Source organism: Pectinophora gossypiella, chromosome 12 (assembly GCF_024362695.1).
Source record: "Pectinophora gossypiella chromosome 12, ilPecGoss1.1, whole genome shotgun sequence".
In the NCBI taxonomy this organism is placed as follows: domain Eukaryota; kingdom Metazoa; phylum Arthropoda; class Insecta; order Lepidoptera; family Gelechiidae; genus Pectinophora; species Pectinophora gossypiella.
Window position 1 is genome coordinate 1,284,777 of NC_065415.1, and position 20,332 is coordinate 1,305,108.

Here is a 20,332-nt window from a genome sequence, read left to right on the forward strand (position 1 = left end):
TCTTTTTTTCTCGGGGAGGCCTGTGCCCAGCAGTGGGACGTATAGAAGCTTTCTCTCTCTCTCTCTTTATTTAAGAGCTACGCTCTTGTCGTGAAGTAATCGCCATTCCTCTCTTGTTCCCGCCAAATCCTTCACCTCTTGATACGACACGACCTGCACCTTTTCATTTATTTGTTTCATAAATGTTCTCCTAGCTCTACCCCTTCCTCTCTTCCCTTAAATTTTACGTATCTATAGAATAGAATAGAATAATTTATTTGCCAGAAAACAGTATTTACAGATGTTAATGTATACAGTAATCCGTGTTTTCAGCTTACAAGCATGCAAATTTATGCTGTTGTTCTTTCTACACATGCATCTACAAATACATAAGAATTATATAATACAAATCAATCATAAATAAAATAATAATAAAACTCCAATTAACAAACTCAAAATTTAGTTTTTATAATCTAGAAATTCATAAATACTACAAAAGCAATGTTATAGCAACCATTTTGTTAAATTAACTTTAAAAGCACCTTTGGTCATATTTGTAAAGGCGGTGGGAAGTTTAATATATATAACTATGCACATATATATTAGATATATTCCTCTTGTAAATATAGGCTGTTTATGTGTTTTATGTAAGTATTTCCTTGAACGTGGAGGAAGCACGAGAAGTGTGTCAGGATCGAAGCAAATGGAATTCCATAGCCTCTGCTTACCCCGATGGGAAATAGGCGTGAGTTTATGTATACAATACAATCATCATCATCATCTCCCTAGCATTATCTCGGTTTTCACAGCGTCCGCTTACCTAAGCGTTTTTAAAGAAGCGACTGCCTGTCTGACCTTCCAACCCGCGAAGAGAAAACCAGCCCAATACAGGTTAGGTCACATACCTCCGAAAATGCACTTCTCGGGAATGTGGGTTTCCTCGCGATGAAAATCACATCAGGGTGTGGTTTTTCAAAAGGGAGCTAAAGCGGTTTTTACATTGTTGGTTTTCACCAGTCCTGAGCCGTCCAGTATAGATAAATAAATCTAGTAGGAATATCCAATACGATATTATGCGACTTATGCTGTGCGAGGTCCTTTTATTCCGGACTCCACCGCAGATGATCGGGCCGTCAGTGCGTTGCATTTAGGATGCTTACTTTTATTATTATTGTTTTTTTTTTTTTATTAAGAAGGGTTTGCTCTTGACTTCGTTCTTCCACAAGAAGAAGATATCGACGTTGGAACGAGCTTACCCAGAAAATGCCTATTCACCCGTGATTTTATGATTTTGGTTTGTTTTTCTTCTTGTTTTGGATTTTTTTTCTGTGTATTGATTTCCATGTGGTTTCTGTCCTGTGTTGAATGTAATGTACCTGTCTGTCTGTGTCTATGGTGTCCGGAAGTAATAAATGTTTCTTTCTTTCTTTCTTATTCTTTTACTCTTAGCCAAGTAAATCTCAAACACACTATGCATTGCGAAAAGTTGCATAAACCACAGAATTTCAATATCCTGTGCTGGAGAACATGCAGAATAGATTGCGGTTTCCAAATACCATGCTGTGTGTGGTCACCCTGCAATATCGTGTGGTCACCCTGTATTATTGTGTGGATACCTCGCGGGGAGGTCTATACCTTGATACATTATTCGTTATTCTATGCTTTAAGACGACGATATACTATACATCTCTGCCTACTGCTATTGGATACAAGCGTGATGCCTTCTTATATCGTGTGGATTGTGAGGTGGATTACCATCCTCATCAACCCTGGTGTCAGGGTTATTATTGAGCCGCCAAATGCCCCTGACATGACTCATGTAACGACTACATACATCAGTAAGCAGTAACCGAGACCCACGGCTTACCGTGCCTTCCGACGCATCGTCTTACTTTTAGGACAATCAGATGATCAGCCGGTAATGTCCTGACCAAACTATGGATCACAAATTGATTTTTGTGATATGTCCCCACCGGGATTCGAACCCGGGACCTCCGGATCGCGAGCCTAACGCTCAACCACTGGACTATGGAGGCCGTTATGATGCGTGTTGTTGATGTCATGCTAACAACATAAACAGCCTATATACGTCCCACTGCTGGGCACAGGCCTCCCCTCAATCAACCGGAGAGGGTATGGAACATACTCCACCACGCTGCTCCACTGCGGGTTGGTGGATATGTCATGCTACAAACTTGGTTAATTTACGTGTGTCACAGAAGCCAAATGTTGCTGTAAATTGTTTTCCGACATCTTGTGGCTCTGTTTAATGTCATAATGGTTTAGGTTAGGTAAGTTCCCGCGTATTTGTGAACTTTGTCTAAACAAAATTACACAGGCAATCTTCATTTCTTATAAAGTTACTTACGAATTTATACATTGTTTTAAGTTTACGCGGTTATTATCATAATTAAAACACATAATAACGCATACCTAATAGGGATATGAGACTCCCGATAGCGGCAAAGAAAGAGGGTAGACAGATATGTCTGCCCGTAGAAAATTATGGATCTACCTACTCCACTCCAATCTCATCAGTCATTCTGTGATCATGGCACTTGCAACAGTGTCGAAATATCGGGAGTCTCATATCCCTACTTTAAACGCGGTAAGAACCCGTTATTATGTGTTTTAATTACTTACGAATTTGTCTTTGCCAAAGTTATATAAGCTCACGACTATATCTCAAATGAGGTAGACAGAGGTACATCCGAACGACCTAGGAAACTACCGGATTGTTAAAAACAAAGTATTATGGTACAGAACCAGGGGCCTGTTACATAAAACTTACAATTGTAAATTACGACAATTTGGTGTTCATTGCGTAGGTAATATGAAACTGCAAAATATTCGTGATCACACACTCCGCAATATACATGCAATTGTAAATTACAAATACAATTGTAAGTTTTATGTTGCCCCTGTTGTAATAAAAAGCGCGTTCACAACAGTCTCTCGTAACTGTCAAAATGAAACACGTTTAAAAATTACTTTTCGAAGAACGTTCGGTAATAAACAAAATTGTCCAAAGTTATGAATATTTATATACTAACTTAGTAATAATTAAAAGTATTACAATATTTTTTTTTATTTTTATTATTTCTTTATTAAATAAGTTACAAAAAAGTCGTCAAATAACGCTAACTTAAGATACAATCAATTACAACAAATGTTTTAATAAATACCTACGTGAGCGTAAACAGCTACATAGGTATACCTCGTACTTTACCCGGTCCCCCCTTCCGCCCCGCGCCCCAACCCTCTCTTAATTAAAGGGTTTATAGCCAGCCCATTACGTCAGGCTGTAACACTCACATTTTGAAGATCCCCCTTGCCTTTGCACAAAATCATTTCCAACTTCAAATCGCAGCATTAAACTTTCAGGCCTCCGTCTGATTTCGACAATTCTCTTTCATAGACCATCCCTGTTCCAGTAAGTTTCCGAGTTTAAAATACTTACTACCTTGCAAAGTTATCAAAGATTGATTCTGTTCTGTAGAAATAATGAACAGGTGGATTGTATGTAAGTATATCGAAATACAGTAAATCCTAAGATATACCAAGTGATGGTTATAAAAGTCCGAATGTGTGTCCGTGTGTTCGTTTTATGGTAAATTTTATTCACGCACGGCTTTTATTTTCGGTGGATTAAAGAAAAAAAGAAATAAATTAAATTTACCTATATCTATACTGGTCCTACATACTCTAGCCCATATGTGATGTCCATCAAAATTTATAATAAACTGCTTAACATATTAAAAGAAGAAAAAAGTGACAAAATCTTTATTAAAAAAATAAAAGAACTTCTCATTAATAAATGTTACTACAGCACTCATCATCATCATCATTGGCCTTATATTACGTCACCTTAATGATACTGATGTTACTATTTGAAAAGCTTCCTTTTCAAACTTCTATTTTGTTGTGCCCGAAAGAGTCTATGATGTGAAACTCATATAATTATGTAACTTACAAACTTGTACACCACTATAGTATGCAAATAAAGAATATTGAATTTATATATTGGATAAGAAAATAACAGATATAACTTAATATATAATATTATATAAATAAAAAGTGACTCACGTAGTGCCTACTTATTAGTTTAATATTGGCATATAATTAACGAATTATTTACAACACAAAACGATACATAATTATTATTATACTTAAGATAATACAATCTGTCACATAATCAGAAACATACGTAACTTCGTCACGCCCAACTACGCGTTTAAGTGTTCTGATTCTGACCTGGTCCAAACGAACCCATTACACTAGCGGCATTGCCCCGTTGCACAGCCACTGACAGGCGTTGGACCAGGTAAGACGCAGACCTAGGGTCACCCCCTCTGACTTTGAGTCTCCGGCCGATCTCCCTGATCAATTCCCTCGCCTCGCTACCCCAAGGACCTGCAGTCTCAAAAGCCACGGGCACAAACACGTATGCAGTTTTCAGTTCCGCGTACTTGGCATGCTTGAGCTTAGCCGCTAACTCAGCCGCCGAACCCGCCACTCGCGAGGTCCCGCGCAGGTGAGACACCGCAAACGTGCTTACGCAGGTGGCGTCCCAAATAAGGCACCGCCCCCTGCACCACGGGACCATAGTAAGCCCATCCGGTCTCTCACCATCCGACCTGCTGAGGCCGGGAGGCTCCAAGACGCTGGGGACATTGGCGGCCCCAAGTGCCCTGCGAATTAAGTCGTTGAGAGCGTGGTGCCGCGGAAATCTTCCAGAACAGCGCAGACAGCTTAATGCGTGATGGCCGCTAGCTTCGACGGTTGAGCCACAAATGCATACGTGAGGTTCACAGACATTGCAACCCAATCGAAGAGCCACGGCAATACGCAAGGAGTCGTCATCCAAAAGCGTGCCCAGGTTAGGAGACGGTAGCGCCTGCAACCACGCCCCAGACTCCGGGACAGAGGCCGCTTTCAATCTGGCCGCATCAGACCCCGTCGGCGCCTTCTCTATCAGATCTTTCAGGCTTGCCTTACACGAAATATCGTCCCAGAAACGCTGTCGTGTTGGGTCACTCGGAAAGCACTCACCAGGGTTAGCGCTGGACCAGGCAGTTCGCGCCTCTTCCTCGTGAGGAATACAAATCTCGGAGCCATCACAGGAAAGTATATTAGCAACGAGACCCGCCACTCCACACGCAGAAGCAAGAAAAGCCGGTAGACCTATATCACGCATGCGACGGATCCCCAACCCTCCGTGCCGGATAGGCAACCCCGCTTGCACCCAGCTATCTCCGTTAAGACTCACATTTAAAATGCCTTCCAATGACTCCCTAATGACGTCGTCGACCGCATCTGACTGCTCTGGGAATAACCATGTGGGACAAGTGCGAACCAGATACGTCAGCTTAGGCACTGAAAAACATAGGCGCATAAGAGTGAGCGCAACGTGCGCCGGCAGATGCTTTAGCCGCTCAAATGAGGATTTAAGGGATTGCCTCTTGGCCTCCAATTCTTGGGGGACCGCGTCTATAATAGACCCGGTATAAACATCTCGTTTTTACTATTTAAGGTACGCATTAATAGGTACATGATTAATGACAAAAACAAAAAAAATAGGTACAAAAGGTGGACTTATCTATATAAGAGATCTCTTTCAGCCAACCCCGCATGGTGTGAGAGGTCAAAAACTAACTTGTCAGATATTTGTCAGATTATTCAGTAGGTAACATAGTTACACTTTGAATCGTCAATTTTTACATAACGAACGTCTCATCCGCCTAAAACTACTTCTTCTTATTAAATTGTATCTAATAATTATCTTTATTTAACATAAACATTACCTATAACCGTTGATTTACTAAAAAATAAATCTACAATTATACATAAAATATACAGAATATACATAACGTTAACAAAACGGATTGCGGCGGCCCTGTATACCTATAGCTAGCGAATAAGCATGAAATATCTTAGTGACAAAGTCCCTTAATACTTCAACCCATCATAACCCTGACAATAGCTTCAACGCTACATACGTTAATCAACATTTATGCCATGGAGGCGCAGAGTAATTAATATATAGAGATGCCGCGGGAGCATAGTCGGTAAGACCGAAATATGCACAAAATGAGCATATTATATAAGGTCATCATCATCATCAGCCGTACGACGCCCACTGCTGGGCAGGCCTCCCCCAAGGATCTCCACGACGATCGGTCCTGCGCTGCCCGCATCCAGCGGCTTCCCGCGACTTTCACCAGATCGTCGGTCCACCTTGTAGCGGGCCTACCCACTGAGCGTCGTCCGACACGTGGTCGCCACTCCAGAACCCTTCCGCCCCAGCGGCCATCGGTTCTCCTCGCTATGTGTCCTGCCACTTCAGCTTTGCAACAACTTTGCTTTGCTTTGAAAAATTATATTAGGTAACGGTCTTATTATAAAACTTTTAACTTTGCGTCTTTAGTATCGCGCCTCAAGTCTTAAAATCAGTACTCCCCATTTTTCCAGCCATGTAGTTAATGTCATCTGCCGCAAAACAATAAATCTAGAAAAAAAACATATCTCCCTGTGTCTATGATCAGTGCCTGGAATCCACAGTCCTTACCTAAAACCTTTTTTTTTCAGGCTATATCTGCAGTCAGTATCTTTTTTTTCTGTTTACTAGGAACAGATTTGTTATAAGTGAAGTGTCAGGTAGAACGTGTCTTCCAGCGAGGACAGCTACTCATAATTAGCGACACCAATAAATGTCGAATTTGTTTTCGAATTCGTGTTTGGATTATAAATTATTATCACGTATTCAGCGGTGAAGGAAAACATCGTGAGGAAACCCACATTCCCGAGGAATTCATTTACGGAGGTATGTGACCTAACCTGTATTGGGCTGGTTTTCCCTTTGCGGGTTGGAACTGTTGGAAGGTCAGACAGGCAGTCGCTTCTGAAAAAACCGGACCTGTCAAATCTTTCAGGTTAGGTAAGCGGAGCCTGTGAAAAACGGGATAATGATCTAGGGTGATGATGATGATACATGTGGATGTAAAATGTCCAAAATAAAGTGTTTTTTTATTAAATATTACCAGTGATTGGATATTCAGACGATTATTTACCAAAAAACTGTTGACTAATATACCTATATTGGACAGCAGTTTTGAATTAAAAAAAAGCCCGCGAATTGACAAGAACAGTTGTTTAATGTCGTAAGGTTATATCCGGTTAACAACCAACTGGACTTTGATTCTCAATTGGGTCAATTTAAGAAACTTACTTACAATGGATTAGGTACCTACGTAATTCAATTATAAAGACAATTATGGTGTAACAAAACGTAACAAAGGATTAGGAGACTACAGACCAGGAGGTTTTTCATATTGTATCTAAGTGACTTACCTATAAAAATATAATTCAAAATCAAAAATATCTTAATTCAGTACACTTTAGTTACACTTTGAATCATCATTTTTTTACATAACGAACGTCTTATCCGCCTAAAATTACTGCAGCTTTTCACTTATTCACAACCTGTTTAGCCAGGGAAAAGAAGCTGCAAGAATAATATTTTCGAATATTCATAAATAACTTCAAATATTAAATAGGTAGGTATCCATTATTTAAATGTACGCTGGTTTTCAACCGAAAATGGGCGGTTATTTTCGACGTTCTATATTTAAAATACGTTCGATCACAAATAGCTCTGTCACCACCAGAACGGCGCGCTTTTTTACTTTTTTATTTTATTTTTTTCACAACACAGCACAGGTGCGAGTTAAAACGCCAATATCAACTCTCGCGGCACTCGTTTTTTTTTGGCGGTGAATATAAAATTCGTTTTGTTGAATTTATGACGCAAATTATTGAAATATTTATGCTTTGTTTTGTACTGAAAAATTATATATTTTAAAAATTGTAATTCAAAATCAATAAATAGCTAGTTATATAATCAAACTTTGCTAATTAATTACATACATTATTTAAATATATATTACAAGCAATAAGTAATAATATATCTATATATCTCCCTAGTGATATTCCGTTTTCAAGAAATCTGCTTCATTTAGGTATTACCTGAAGATTTGACAGGTCCTGTTTTTTTTACAGAAGTGACTGCCTGCTTGGCCTTTCGCCCTAAAGGGAAGAACCATCCCAATTACAGATTAGATCACATATCTGGAAAAACATTTCTCCGGAATGTGGGTTACCTCACAATGTTTTCCTTCCCCGCTGAGCACGAAATGATGATAATAATATTTTTCTGGTTTGGAAAAGCAAATAAAAACTTTTAAACTATTTATGTTTCTTAAATATTTACACAAATAGCTATTGTGTGGTTTAATAAACGCTAACAAGGCTCCACAGGCAAATTCCGCGAAGCATGCAAATGCTAGCAAATTGAAATTATATCCAAATTCGTTTATGAAAAACGATTAGTAGTTTGGGAAACGCTTTTCATATTGGTTATTATATTAGGTTCTTATTTAGTACAGTTTTTTTATGAAATTTCTAAGACGACCAGGCCTTAACGTGCCCAGTTGGACGCGAACCTCGGCTCAGGGCGTCGTATGAGAGGCTATATTTGAAAGAATTAATCGACCCGAGAGGGTCGATAGCGATAAGCGTTGAATGAGGGAAATCATCGACCACACCGGCGGTGCCGGATCGTGATTTAATTCAGTAAAATGGCAGATGAATATGTCATGATCACTCATATTTAAAAAAAGTTTAATTATATATTAAAGTTAAAAGTTGCGAAACGATGGAATTTATATGGATTATTAATTTACCTGCACTTTTATCGTCCAAGCAAATGGGCCTATAATTTAAAAGTATTTTAATGATTTAAAATATTTTAAAATAAAATTAATATAAAATATTTATAATTGTAAATGTTACACAACTAATTCATCAATTTAAAAAGTAAGTAAACAGAAAAGGCGGGTACGGAAGTGAGAATTACGCGGCGAAGGAAACAAATGAAGAACGGGGTTGGATTGGTTCCCCGACTTTTCTAGGAGACGTTTGTTGTGGTAAGAATTACGATGGAAATTAATAAATAGTCGATAAAGTCACCCATTTCAGTGTTTTCTTGAAAAATACGTAAAACCCATAAAAAACGTAACATGTTTAGAGTGATATATCTCTCGTCTCTTTCGCACTACCACTACTACTATATCTCCATCTTACTGTCTCATCACATAAGTAATCTAAGAGCCACGCTCTTGTCATTATAACATTCATCATGCTACTTTTAGGGAAAAACAAGGCAGTGATTCCCCTCTTGCCTTCCTACTGTCTAGAAGGACATTAAAACCTATAAACTTCTTAGACTAAAACTTCTGGGCTTTTTGGCGGGAAACGGGAACGGGACAGTTGCTTTCTTCATTGAGTGATCTAAATAATTAATACGAAGTGGTGTTTTGTGATTAATGATCGCATTAAGTTAGTCGGAAGACATTCGCGAGTGTTATTATATTGGAGTATTCAATAAACAAAGTGTATCTGCCTATTTTCGCTTCGTGCCAGGAAGCCGCTTCATAACTCAAAACTTTATGCGGACTTTTGAGTTAATTCGTTTGGGGTTCGGAGTAGGAGTCTACTCCGAGGGTGGGGGCTTAGGTTTCATCATCATCACCTTTCATCATTTCATTAATCATCAAGAAAACAAATACGTCAGACATGGCTGTATGGGCATAGTTCCCTTTGCCTTACCCTTCGGGGAAAACAAAAAAAAAACTAAAACTTCTGTAGTAATGACACCTGGCTTTTCGGCGGGAAACGGGAACGGGACAGTTGCTTTCTTCGTTGAGTAATCTAAATAATTAATACGAAGTGGTGTTTTGTGGTTAATGATCGCATTAAGTTAGTCGGAAGACATTCGCGAGTGTTATTATATTGGAGTATTCAATGAACAAAGTGTATCTGCCTATTTTCGCTTCGTGCCGGGAAGCCGCTTCATAACTCAAAAGTTTATGCGGACTTTTGAGTTAATTCGTTTGGGGTTCGGAGTAGGAGTCTACTCCGAGGGTGGGGCTTAGGTTTCATCATCATCACCTTTCATCATTTCATTAATCATCAAGAAAAAAAATACGTCAGACATGGCTGTATGGGCATAGTTCCCTTTGCCTTACCCTTCGGGGAAAACCAAAACAAAAAAAAAAAAAAAAGTAATGACACCTTATAGGTTATTTGACAATTTAATCAAATTAGATACTATTTACGAAACGTCACAACGAAAATTTTCCATGGAATTTGTATGGAAATACTGGCCTGTGACGTCATCAGTAAAAGTCGTACTTATTGTTACTTAAATCATAATTAAATTTCGAAAACAAGTTAAAGAAAATTGAGATTGATTTGTGATCATGTTAGAAATGTTTTCATCACGAGCTCTTCCGTGCTTCGGAAGGCACGTTAAGCCGTTGGTCCCGGCTGCATTAGCAGTCGTTAATAACCATCAATCCGCACTGGGCCCGCATGATGGTTTAAGGCCCGATCTCCCTGTCCATCCATAGGGAAGGCCCGTGCCCCAGCAGTGGGGACGTTAATGGGCTGGTGACGATGATGATGTTAGACTGGCTTCTATTTCTAGATTAACATTTTATAATTTATCTTTGACCCCGTCAAATACCCTATGATAAAATAATTTTGCGCAAAAACTTATAAATACCTACGCATAGGTACATAAACGCACACCAATAACTTAAAAATCAGTACCTAATCAAACGTTCTCATAATAGAACCTATAGTATGAACCGTATGGTAACAGATAGCCCATTGCAGATAAGTAACACAATTATTTATAAAAAAGTAAGTAGGTAACACATAACATAACATAAATAGCCTATATACGTCCCACTGCTGGGCACAGGCCTCCTCTCAATCAACCGGAGAGGGTATGGAGCATACTCCACCACGCTGCTCCACTGCGGGTTGGTGGAGGTGTTTTTACGGCTAATAGCCAGGACCAACGGCTTAACGTGCCCTCCGAAGCACGGAATCAACTTACTTTTTCGGACAATCAGGTGATTCAAGCCTGAAAAGTCCTTACCAAACAAAGGACAGTCTCACAAAGTGATTTCGACAATGTCCCCATCGGGAATCGAACCCGGACCTCCAGATCGTGAGCCTAACGCTCTTACCACTAGACCACGGAGGCTGTTGTTGTTGTGCTGAAGTACCTGACTACAAAAAATCGCAATCTAAAAAGTATGAAACACACATTCCCGAGAAATGCGTGGTCGGTCTGTGACCCCTTGAAGAATGGGATAAGACTACGGAGATGAAAATGAAAGTTATCAACTCTTGTTTCATGAATTATAACTAAAAATGTTCCAATATAAATCAACGAATAATGTTTGTATGTTTTGTATGTGTGCAATAAAGTATATTTTTGATTTGACTTAATATGAATAATTATACTTTTCTAACGGGAGACATTCATTTTCCATTTTTTATAATGAACCTTTAGATGAGGTAGGATTATGAACGTTGCGATAAATTATGTATGAGAGAGGTTTAATTTTTGTAGACTGAAAACAACGGGGTCATATGCCTGTGGCTTTACAACATGCGGTTTATGACGACAACCGTGTAATTATTATATCATAAAATATTTATTTTACAACACAGCCTAGATTCAGAATATTAAATTCTGTTAATTCAGAACTGAACTCGCAACTCACATGAAACTCGACATATTGTTTCGTCACCTGCGGGCTTAGCACCGTAAGCGCGCGACTCTTTCTCGCCTCGGCACACGTCACCCGTCACTCTCTCACAGTACTGCACAGAAAGAGACAGATGATCTCTGTCGCGGCGGGAAAGAGTCGCGTGCTTACGGTGCTAAGCCCGCTGAACGGGTAAGAAGTGAGAAGAGATACGAGTGAGAAGTGAAGGCAAAGAGAGAGAGCATAATATTTTGTTACAGAATTGGGTACTCGACTTGGTCAAAGATAAATTATAAAATGCTAAACTAGAAATAGAAGTCAGCCTAAGATCCTAAGATGATCAAAATAAATCTCATTACACTTTTCTACTTATTTTCGAATTTTATTTATGTATTAAGTGATAATGAGTATGACGTTTGACCGCTTTTATTGATGATGTCACAGGACAGTTTTTCCATACAAACTCCATAGAAAATTATCGTTTTGACGTTTCGTAAAAAGTATCTCATTTGACTAAGTTGTCATGTAGCCTATTTGCAACTTAACAATTTAAACGTCATCCCTTATTTAGGTAATTTGGAAACACTACTGGGGGGTTAAAAAAGCCACATCGAAGCAATTCATCTAACAAAGCAATATTGCAATTTGACATTTGCGCATATAAAAGTAAGTGCGCAATGCAAACAAATGTCAAATAGCAATATTACTTTTTAGATGAATTGCTTCGATGTGGCCTTTTAACTCCCCTGTTTTATCCAGAAACAGAAGCGTGACATCAAAATGACAGAAACGGCTATCAAATGATATATTTCTTCGCGAAACATCTATACGAAAAAAAATTGAGATTGATCATATTATTCGACAGTGTCATATTACTCTCTCTCTCTCTCTTTATTTAATCGCCTCCATTTTCATTACTCCATAGATAGAGCGTGTAGAACGGTCGGTCCTATTACTAGATTAGTCAAATATTATTTTCCTCCTATAGAGGATGTAAAGTACTCACTTACCTACACTAATTAAACAGGGCACACAAAACCTAATTAATTACACTCTTATTTCGCAAACATAAATAATTCACAGCCATGCCATGACCCTAGTTAAGGGTGTGTTCAAATTAACCGCTATGCACACACGACACACTAGCAGGTTTTTTATGAGGCACAATGAAGCAGGCTAGCAGCCAGTATATATGATATTTTTAATATGATATTTTTCAGGTCATATGTAAAACGAGGTGTTTTGTATGAAGTGTCCGAGATGTGCTTAGGTTTACTTCACCCCCTCGGTCTTACTTTAGTCTTCAAACATAATTATGGACTGCAGACGTCACACACACAAATGCACTTGTACGATAACGTCAATGTGTAGTGTCTGCGTAAAACGAGGATTTTTGTACGAAGTGTCCGGTGTGTGTCAATAATACTTGAACCTACACGTGTCGCGGTTTGAACAGCTCCAATATCTCTTTCTCCCGCTGTCTCTCTGGCCACCACACTCGTTGCCTTTTCTGCATACTTGTAGAGGTAACCTGCTCTCAACTTAGGGCCACAATATAGATGATAGGCGAGAGGTGATGAGTATGAGTGACAAGGACAGCGTGATCAAAATCTAATCTAATGTAATCTAGCCTACAAGATCCCACTGCTGAGCAAAGGCCTCCCCTTCCTCTTTCGATTATTCGCGGTCCTGTGCGTACTCCGGCCAGTCCCTCCGGCAAGCGTCCAAGTCGTCACGCCATCTCTTTCGAGGTCTACCACGACGCCTGTACCCGTCATGAGGCACCCAATGCGTGACGTTCCGTGCCCTCCGCTCTGGTGCATGCGCCAAACATGTCCGGCCTAATCCCATTTGAGTCATTTGAGTGATCAAAATATTCATACCAAAATGTTGCTGTTGGTATGTACTCGCATTATCTGATGAACTTACCTGAAAATATCAAAAAAAAAAATCAGTATACTATAAACTTTATTGAATGAATCAGCACAGATAATAAGAAAAAAGCTTAAGAGTAAAAGCTTCAATGAAGGACTTTCCAGGCTACATTCGACAAAAAAATATAGATGACGTTAACGTTGGCGTTGGCTATGAGTAAGTAATTATAGTTTTTCTCATTACTCGAGTACATAATTATTCCAAAATACAATGCAATGGCGTTAAAATATCATTAAACATAGACGTTTCAACGATATGGTCAACTTAAGTTGACTATTTCATGAAATATGACCATTTCATGAAATGGTCTAACACATCATGAAATGATCAATTCTAAGATCTGGCCACGTCATGTACATTCACGACCGTAAACCCAAATAGGGAGGGTAAACTAGCGTCATAAAAAATAGCGTCGTGGTTCACGCCGCGACTTGTGCTGAGTGAGGCCCTTTTATCTCAGGACGTCCACCGCCACCTTATGATAATTGTAATGAATATCCTCCTATGCTTTTTGTAATAGTTTTGTAAAAAAAATTAAGTGATGTTATTGTCTTGTCTTTGTGTGTGGCGTCCTTTTATAATAAACAATTTCTATTCTATTCTATTATTTCCATTCCATTCCATTCCATTCCATTCCATTCCATTCTATTCTATTCTATAAACCCACAAGTAAACCAAGACCATACAAGTTCATCCAAACCGCTGTTCTCATACACATAACCGCTTCCTTACTTTAATCCCCGCGGATTACTTTTAGTTTTTGTGCTGTACGTTCCCGATTCTTTCCACCCTGCATTCAGATCGGCAGTTTCATGCAATAATGGCTCGTCATATGTGAACGATACGTTCCACTTTAATTTGCAGGTAGACGATCAAAATAATGGATGCATTTGAGCTGCATTATAATTATGAGAAAGCTTGAAGCTTGACGATTTTCATGGAAAACCTCACTCTCATAATCCGTAACGGAGTGGGCAGAGCCAAGCGATCAGAAGACAACCTACAGCCACTATTGATATAAAGTCCTGTACCTGGGACCTCAGTCAAGTTGCTAAAATTCTAGTGTCGTGTATAGTAATCGGGAGCGGAAAATAAAAGCCGTGTTTCGTCGTTCACTCCATTTTGGTAATTTTGTTCAGGACATTTCTTAGATTCCTTGGTTAACTAAGCCACATTTTCAAATACCTTGACACTGAGGTAATAATAATTGAGGTAAAAACGAACGAAGCGAACTAATTGGTTCCTAAAATATGCGCTAGATGGCGCTTCTCCGTGACAGAGATAGGGCCCTAATGCTATCCTGCTAGTCTGCATTTCTTACGTCGAGGGAGTAGTAGGTAAAGAGAAGATTTACCAATCTGTAAATTGCCCTGAGTGCGGTATGAACAGCGGCGTACCGTTCCCGAGAACATTCCCAAAAAGAGAAGTTCCTTTTTTTAGTGTACATAAATGATTTACCTTATGTAGTACAGAACCAAGCTGACATTGTACTGTTCGCGGATGATACTTCTCTTATATTTAAAATCGATAGAAAGTTAGAGGAACTTGACGAAGCAAACAGCGCTGTGTCGCAGGTTCTAAGCTGGTTTACAGTAAATAACCTAGTTCTAAATGCTAAGAAAACGAAGTGTATTAAATTTGTTCTACCAAACGTAAAGAAAGTAAATAATAACATTAAAATTAACGACGAGAAACTAGATTTTGTTGAACACACCGTTTTCTTAGGAATTACTGTAGATTCAAAACTTCAATGGGGCCCACATATTGTATCACTAGCGGGCAAGCTAAGTTCAGCAGCATATGCCGTCAGAAGAATCCGACAACTCACAGATGTACCCACTGCTAGACTTGTCTACTTCAGCTACTTCCACAGCATAATGTCTTACGGTATTTTATTGTGGGGTCGAGCCGCTGATGTAGAAACTATTTTCATTATTCAAAAAAGGGCAGTTCGCGCTATTTATAATCTGCGTTGTCGGGACTCTTTAAGGGAGCTGTTTAAAGAAATAAATATACTGACGGTCGCAAGTCAATATATTTATGAAAACATTATGTATGTGCGTAAAAATGTATCTCTCCTTCCGAGAAACTGTGAAAGGCATACTTACAATACAAGGAATAAAAATAAAATTGTTGTTCAAAATTCTAGATTAAGTAAATTAAATTCATCTTTTTTGGGGTTATGTATACGTTTTTACAATAAAATACCAGATAATATTTTAAATTTGTCAGAGAACAAATTTAAAGCTCACGTGAAGCTTACTTTATGTAAAAAAGCCTATTATAAGATTAATGATTACCTAAATGATAAAAATGTCTGGTATTGAATGTGTTCCTCTAGTTATTAAATAACTTGTAATGTACCCTCATTGATTTAAAAGATGTGTTGCTGTTGCAGTTTCTTGTCATTTCTTCTCCTCAGCCATAACACCTTGCGAAATGACGTAAATTCAAAAATGTTACATTGACCTTCAACAAGTTTATCCATGATAATTACGTTGAATAATTGATTCTGATTCTGATTCAGAATGTTTACAATACAATACAACACAAATACACTTTATTGCACTAAAATAAAAAGAAATAATTACCAAAAGACTCTTAAATAAGCACATGGCAAATGGCGGCTTTATCGCTTAAAGCGATTTCTTCCAGACAACCATAAGGTGAGGAAAAATGTAAAAAAATGGAAAGATTGCGGGTACAAACTACAATGTTTCTGTTGTAAAAAAACTCTTAAGGGTGTTGGGACCCTACCTCGGCGACAATAGATGGTGTAAGTGCAGCCATGCCATTCGGTGATCGAAAATATTTTTTTTGTCATAGATAAACTAGGCTAAATGAGCTCTACACCTTTTTGCCACTACTTGAAGGTCACGCGAACCTACAAACAATAAGAAATATTATAAAAAAAAAAACAAATCAAGCCCAAAAAAATAAATTAAAAAAAATCTTTCTATTTTCTTCAGGTTAACTCTGGGTCTGAAGTTATTGTCAACTTTCTACTTAAATGTAATTTTTATTACTTATATATTAGAGACTACATTTAAAAAAAGGTTTATTTTATTTCTAATAAAAGACGTAACTTCAGATCGAGAGCAAACCTGAAGAAAATAGGATGGATTTATACATAACATAACATAAATAGCCTATAAACGTCCCACTGCTGGGCACAGGCGGCTGGGTCTGGGCTGCGGGAAGGATTTATAATATTTTTTATTGTTTGTAGGTTCTCGAGACCTTCAAGTAGTAGCAAAAAGGTGTAGAGCTCATTTACTTTAGTTTATTTATGACAATAATATTAATTTCGATCACAGCTATACTTACGCCATCTGTTGTTGCTGAGCGACAGTCCCAACACCCTTAAGGACACTGACTGCTTTTTTCAAAATGTTCTTTCTTGTACTCTGGTTTTATCTGCCTAAAGGTGCTAATACCTGTAAACACCATCTAATTTTATTTTAAGTTATTTCTGTCATTTTCTTATCTACCGAAAAGGAATGGGACGGGTAAATCGACAAGCATAAAATTTATGGAAAACACGTCACCCGACAAAATTAAGTTGACAGCACATGTCAAACGGTTTGCATACCAGCGAGATACCTTTTTGATTCTCCCGGGTTATTCAATCACTCATTCTTCTTAAAATTAAGAGCTGTCAATTATGCGTCCCTTTTCTTTTCGGCGAATAAGAAAATGACAGGTAAAAAGTAAAATTAGGAGGTGTCTGCAGGAATCGGGGCCAAAGGCTAGGTAATAAAGCCCTTGTTACATAACTTTCGCGCTTTTTTACTGTTAATTATTGGGAACATTCCCGGTAACGGCATATCACTGGGTACGAAACTTCCTCTCAACAAAAGTGTGGAAAATATTTACGACAATATAGCTGCCATCCCTGGGGCGTACAGGGTAATGTTTCAGGTGAAAATTGCGTTGCTTTCACTGTTATTATTTGGAGAGTCAGAGTAACATTTTAAAGTCAAAACGCGCGATCTGTGCCGTATTTATCAAAACTTATAAGTCTATATATATATTCTATGAATGATGTCTGAAATAAACTCTCTTTTATATATGTATATATGTATTTATATACATACAGTATCTTACGAAAAGTAATGATAAAATTGCAGTCTATCACATAAAAAATATATATATATCATTAATTTTTATTATAAAAAAATATAATTATGTGTATTATTATTATGTAGTTCATGTAGTCTAAAGTGTATTTATTTTTATACGTACAAGTATTTCCATGCCGCACTTTACATTACATAATATTCAATATCTCCTATACTTAAAGGTTGCCTGGAAGAGATTGCTACTTAGCAATAAGGCCGCCTATTGTACTCATTTTATTTCTCTTTTGTTTTGTATTTTGTTTTTTCCTGTTTGTGCAATAGAGTATTTGTTATGTTATGTGATGTTATGTTATATACAGTGCTGGAAAAGGGACTGTGGAATTTAAGAAGCAGTAGAGCTATCGTAGTTGTGTTCCAGAGTAGTAGTAAAAGAGAGTGGGGTTGATCCGGCAACAGCGGTTCTCATAATGAGCGTTAGGGCCTTTCCAACATATTTCTTCTATTTCGTGGTTATGACCCATAGTTCACAAACATATTTTTTTATTTTGTATCTAGCATCTAACCGGTAAGGTAAATGGTAAATAAAACCCCTAGTTGTTCAATGTCACGCTAACTGAGCTGGACAAATACAATCAACTGCCATTGTCTTCCAGCACAATAGTAAACTAAAATCACTTACTGTGAGAACATCGGAACGTTTCATTATTTTCTTTTTCTACTCCTCTACTTTAATCTGGCATTTAAATAACCAAAAAGTCTAATATAAGTACATACATAATTAAACTCTTTGAAAAAGTGTACGCTCTATGGCCTATAAAAGCATTGTTTACAAAGTGTAACTGTACTATAATGTCGCCAAAAAAGCATTGTTGTTGTTTTTTTTTTGACCTGGAAACTGTCACCTTTACTTTGTTTGGTGCCATAGATATACTATAAAAAAAAGTATACATTTGCCGCCATTTTCCCGCGCGTTGGAAAATAATTTTTATAAATAAAATTTTTCTTTGTATAATTTTTGTTTCATTTAAAATTACGTCGTCGTAGAAAAAGTATTGTTATTGATGTTCGCCAAGGCTCACATCGCAACTCACGCCACTCGCATTTTTTGACCCTTCTTATACAACTGTTGCATAAAATACTATTTTTTAGGTGTTAAATATGTTCCCTTAGTTATTAAATAACTTGTAATGCATACCTATATTGATTTAAAAGATGTATTGCTGTTGCAGTTCCTTGTCATTTCTTCTCCTCAGCCATAACTTGCGAAATCTACGAGGGGAGGTCAAAAAGTTCGCGGAATGAGGGGGAAGGGGGTCGAAATTAAACACGAAACTATTTTTCCTTTTCAATATATTCTCCCTTAACCTTAACACATTTTCCGGATCTATCAAATAATTTGTTTATTCCATCATAAAAAAAAGATTTCTCTTTGCTGTCAAAATAGGCCGAAATTGCAGACTTGACTTCTTCATCATCGCCAAATTTTCGTCCACGCAGTTCCTTTTTCATTTTTGGGAACAAATAATAATCGCTGGGGGCCAAGTCTGGACTGTAAGGCGGGTGGTTTAATTTTTCGAACCCGCATCGGTGAATGGCAGCCGTCGCAACATGGCACGTGTGGACGGGTGCGTTGTCGTGCAAAAGGAGCACACCTCTTGACAGCTTTCCTCTTCTTTTTTCCTTGATAGCCTCTTTCAATCTATCCAGTAAAGAAGCGTAGTAATGTCCCGTTATAGTCACACCACGATCTTTATAATCAATCAGCAAAATACCTTCTGTATCCCAAAAAATAGTGGCCATGATCTTTCCGGCCGATTGTGACACCTTAAACTTCTTTGGAGGAGGTGTGCCTTTTTTATGCCACTGCATCGACTCTTGCTTCGACTCAGGTTCATAGTGGTGAACCCAGGTTTCATCTCCAGTAACAATCCGGGCCATAACTTCTTCCTTATTCTCTCCACAGAGCTCTAAAAACTGGCGAGAACACTCGACACGCTCGCTTTTTTGAAGTGGCGTGAGCATTCTTGGAACCCATCTTGCGCTGACCTTAGTCATCCCAAGATGTTGATGTAGGATATTTAAAATACTTGTTTCGGATACACCGACCATTGCTGCAAGCTGCTTCTTCTTCAAGCGGGTATCTTCTAATACAAGTTTCTCTACTTTTTCGGATTCGGATTTTCCTTGCTTGGTGAGGAACTTAATGACGGCGCGGTGTTCAATTTTCTCCATATTCGCAGAGTTCTTCCCGATTCACTTGTTTGCTGGTCGATAGTTCAAACGTTAATGACCCGATTTGCTTCAAACTTGGTACATATACTGTTAATGAGGTCTGCAACTAGCGGCTACCTGTACGAGCAAACCAACCCCCTCCAACCCCTCCATTCCGCGAACTTTTTGACCTCCCCTCGTATGCTATTCATAATAATTACGTTGAATAAATGATTCTTTAGGGACGTCAGGTACTGAAAAGTATCGGCGTCCGAAGGACGTAATATACGATCCCGACGACCAGATTACTCTAGCCATAGAGGCGGCCAATCAGCTCGCGACAACAAACACTTCAGGACCCCGATACCGACCGACCGTTACTCTCGACCGACCGTGGTCGACGATTTTCTCTCAATCGGCGCTTATCGCTATAATTATTAATTTAATTTTTTCATATATTTTTCCTCCCAGACGACGCGACGCCCTGAGCCGAGGTTCGCA

General features: G+C 38.4%; 1 protein-coding gene across 2 annotated transcripts in view; it reads right to left on the reverse strand.

Moving 5' to 3' along the window:
* LOC126371433 (uncharacterized) overlaps positions 1–20,332 on the reverse strand; it is a 335,692-nt gene that overhangs the window by 126,423 nt on the left and 188,937 nt on the right. The window lies entirely within an intron of this gene.